We start from the raw sequence: 3,893 nt of genomic DNA, 5'->3' as shown, positions 1-3,893 counted from the left end.
GTGATGAATTTCTGAGACCATGTAGAAAAGTTATCCAAAAACCTAACATACCTTTTCAGTTCTTGGTGCAGTAATATGTTGCATTAAGTTCACAGAACTAAAACAGAACTTTTGTGGTACCTGAAGTAGGAGCTATGCTAAATGTCAAAAAAGCATTTTTTTTTCAGTGTGTTGCCTTTTGCTAGCCAGCACAGTTTTGTACAGATGGACTAATAAATCAAAATTGCACTTCTCTCCCATTTTGCTTCCTCTCTGTTATTAGGTTGCTCCCAGAGTTATGTAATTTTACACTTTATCTAGAAAAAGAGTGATGGCAGGATGACTCATAATAAGACTGCACTTACGTATTCCATTTATAGTACATATCTTGGCACATTAGCAATAGAAATATGTGCATTAACCAGCCAAGGTCAATGAGGGGGCATGAAGGAGCTTGGAAGATGTCTGTGAGAGCCTATACTAACCTGTACTGACTTTAGGGATGTTGGTTCATTGCTAGCCACCGTTAAACCATTTCATTTGCATACCTGAGGGTTCTGTGCTGATACCATTAATCCCAAATGTGAGCGTTGCTACTGCCAGCAGCACATGCTTGACCAAGGTGAGGCTTGGTTAAATAGTCATGTTTCTGTTAAATTAAACAACAAAAAAGTTAATGTGTATTCTTTTGTTGATGATGTTTTTTGTTTGTTTGTTTGATGTTTTTTGTGTGTTTGTGTCTTTTTGTTGCCTTTATAGTTTGCCATTTTGTTGCCAGCTTGGTTGATATGCATAAGGTTAAAATGGCCTGGGTAACTACTGTCTCATCTGAAATAAAGCCTCTGGGTACAAGGTTAACCTGTTACTTAAACTGTGATGGTTCAGTCTGTTAGAAAACAATAGATTGGCATTTATGTCATGTAGCAACTGTGTTGTCTTCTGTCTGATATTACAACCCAAAAGCCAGGCTAGTATCTGAGGAACCATTTCTGTAATAAACAATTTTATAATGTTTTTCAAAAGGAAGCTGTTTATCTGAATGTTTTGCAGATAGGGGAGCACAGGCAGAAAGGCATTAAATGACTTGACAAGGTCATCCAGAAAAATCAGTAATGGAACAGGGAATACAGCATGGGCCTCCAGCTGCCAGTTGTTTTCTCTAATCACTGCTTTCCCATGAGGATTTCTCAAATTGTGATTGTCAAATGTTCAGAGTTGGCTTGTAAACTTGGGACTTTCTTGGAAACTACAGAAGAAAGTAATACAAATGTCGGAGAAGGATAGTATGAATACATCTATTGAATCAATTTTCCCCTAATTCAGCTGAAGTTGTAGAAAATGGTTTGTTTGCAGCATCTTCTAGTGTCTAGTTTTCCAAGAGTGATTTATGGCAGACATGCTAAAAGATTCTGGAGGAGGAAAACAAAAGCTCAATCTCTTAACAAAGCAAAAATTTCAAAATGTGGTTTTGAAAGTGGGAGAAGTAAACTAAGAGCATAAGATACTCTCATCAAACCTTTTAAAAATAACACTATTGAAGTGGAGCATGAAAAGAAGGAATTATTAGCAGGACAGACGGCCAGTTGCAGTGTAGAAAAAGGGTATGCAAATTCTTTCCTTCCCAACCTTGTTAGGGCACCTCAAATTTTTTTATGCAGTGCTTGCAGTTTATTTAGACCTATAGTCTAAATACAGTTGCCAGTGCAACTCATCAGTGATTGTGCAGTGTCTCATATTGCTCTTGTCTAGAGATATCAGTCACAACCACATATAGTTTTGATGTGGAACCTTAATGTGACTCTAGCACTGCTTAATTTTCTAATCAGTTTTTTGCTTGAGAAGGGTATACTAGTTTGCTTCCTGTTTTTACAGTAGTGTGTTATGATTTTATATGTGTATAGAGTAAGGTGTAATCCAGGAGAAATAATATTGTGTGAAGAATGATACAGGCATGCTCTTGCTGATTCTGATTTCTTTGGGGATTTGCATGAATAATTTTGTGTTCAGACAGTAAAGATGTAGAAAGACTGTTAAAATGTTTTTTTTATAAAAGGTGAATGAGTTTGCCATTTTTTTCCCTAAATTTCAGTATAGAATACAGAAAAAGAAGACTAGCAGGTGAGCCTGACAGGTTAATATGTGCTTCATCAGGGATGAGATAGTAAATCCCATGTGTGTGCTCAGGGTTTATCATTGTGGTGTACCTCAGGTTTGCTTGAGACTTTGCAGATGGTAGCAGTGAAAGTTAATTCTCTCCCTGCAAGAGTGTGTAGCCCTGTTACTGAGTTTGTGGAGAAGCCTTCATGGGTATATAGTATCTGACAAACTAAAACAATTTTCTGTTCTGTAAAAGGCAGTAGTATATCGAAAGTAACCATTCCTGTTGTCCTCCTAAAATGGCCTTTGCTGATAATTTGGGGAAGGGAAAGATGACTGGAAGGTAAAAGCCATTTTAAAAATGATTTGGGTTGGGACACTTTAAATAATTTAATCCCTTAAAGTGGCAAGTTCCTTAAACAGGTGAGCTTTATAGTTCCTTCCTTCTCTTGTCAAATCACTGTGTGGCTTACCTCCATGTCTTTTACTCCATCACATGGTACTGGCTGGATTTTGCTGAGGTGTTGGTCTGGTATATGTCAGTCTGGGTGTTATCTTTCAATCAGTCAGCAATCTACACATCAATTTCTGTCAAGAAAAAGCAGGTAAAGTATTTTCTGTTTGAAACATTAAAAAAAGCTAAACAGCAGTTATAATTTGGTGCATAATAATCCACACAGTGCCCCTAAGGTCTAAAGTGAAAGGGAGCCTATTGGTAAAGCTGATTTATCTTCATGAAGGTGGATTGTTAATGATCTCTTGCATGTCTGTTAAGTCTATTATTTTTTCTTCAACTTCTTTTGTCCCCCAGCTTCTTTTGTTGTTTCAAGTGCACCTTACCTTCCTCAACTTGCTTGTTTCAAGTAATGAGTTTCATTTTTACTAGCCTCCTTACAACCTCTCCCAGCCACCTTTATGGTCAGGACTTCAAATTTATTCCCTCTGCAACTGTTGCCTGTAGGGCTTAGTGACCAATCTACTTTGTTACCAAATACATACCGCCTATTGATATGTATAGATATTAAATGTACAAGGAAATGCTACAGAGAAGAGAGACTGTGAAGCAATAAATGTTTTTCTGTCTTGCAACCTTACTATGCCCTGATTCACAAATAATCCCACTAGCTCAACTTTTCCTTGTGAATGTTCCTGAAAATTGAAGTCTGGTACTTCTCACAAAACTTTTCAACCATTATTGTTCTTTTGATTGCATGTTAATATCATTGCCAAAACAGCTGTGTCCATTCAACTCAGAAGTATGCCCTTTACTTTTTTTACTGTAATTTTCCCCTGGTTTTGTTTGCTATTTTGCAATTTATGTATGTGATTTCATTTTGCAATTTGTTCTTACTGTGGTCTTAGGCTGTAGTAGCATGTGGAAAAATTAAAATTCAAAAAGTTAAAATGCAGGGTCTTTACCTTGTTGAACATTTAAAGCTTTTAGTTTTAGAGAGCCAGAAGCAGAGAGGTACAAGCAGGAAGAGAGATCTGTTCCTGCACAATATGGATTTGATAATGTGTTAAAAATTGTTTTTCCTCAGAGAGAAGATGAGAACAGATTTGATACTGTTTGAGAGTAGGGCAAAATGATGCAATAGCTTACTAGCCTGGATTATACAGAATATATGACTGTTGGTTTTGGTCCTAGTGTTTTTTTGTTTGTTTGTTTTTTTAGCAATTTACAATGTTAATTGTAATACTAATGGTGGTGATAACAGCAATAACAAAGTTGTGTTACCATAACTTCCTTACTAAGTTTGAGTGTATGTTTGCCAAAAGCGCACGCTTCCACAAGTCGGACAACAAGTAATGTATTA

The 3,893-nt window shown here is 36.6% G+C and overlaps 1 protein-coding gene across 2 annotated transcripts in view; it reads left to right on the top strand.

Annotated features, from left to right (window-relative positions):
• The window catches only part of HCN4 (hyperpolarization activated cyclic nucleotide gated potassium channel 4), a 151,232-nt gene that overhangs the window by 588 nt on the left and 146,751 nt on the right, over positions 1-3,893 (top strand). The window lies entirely within an intron of this gene.

This window comes from Anser cygnoides, chromosome 11, assembly GCF_040182565.1.
Source record: "Anser cygnoides isolate HZ-2024a breed goose chromosome 11, Taihu_goose_T2T_genome, whole genome shotgun sequence".
In the NCBI taxonomy this organism is placed as follows: domain Eukaryota; kingdom Metazoa; phylum Chordata; class Aves; order Anseriformes; family Anatidae; genus Anser; species Anser cygnoides.
The sequence above is the reverse complement of the archived record's forward strand: the minus strand, read 5'-3'. Positions and strand labels throughout refer to the sequence as shown.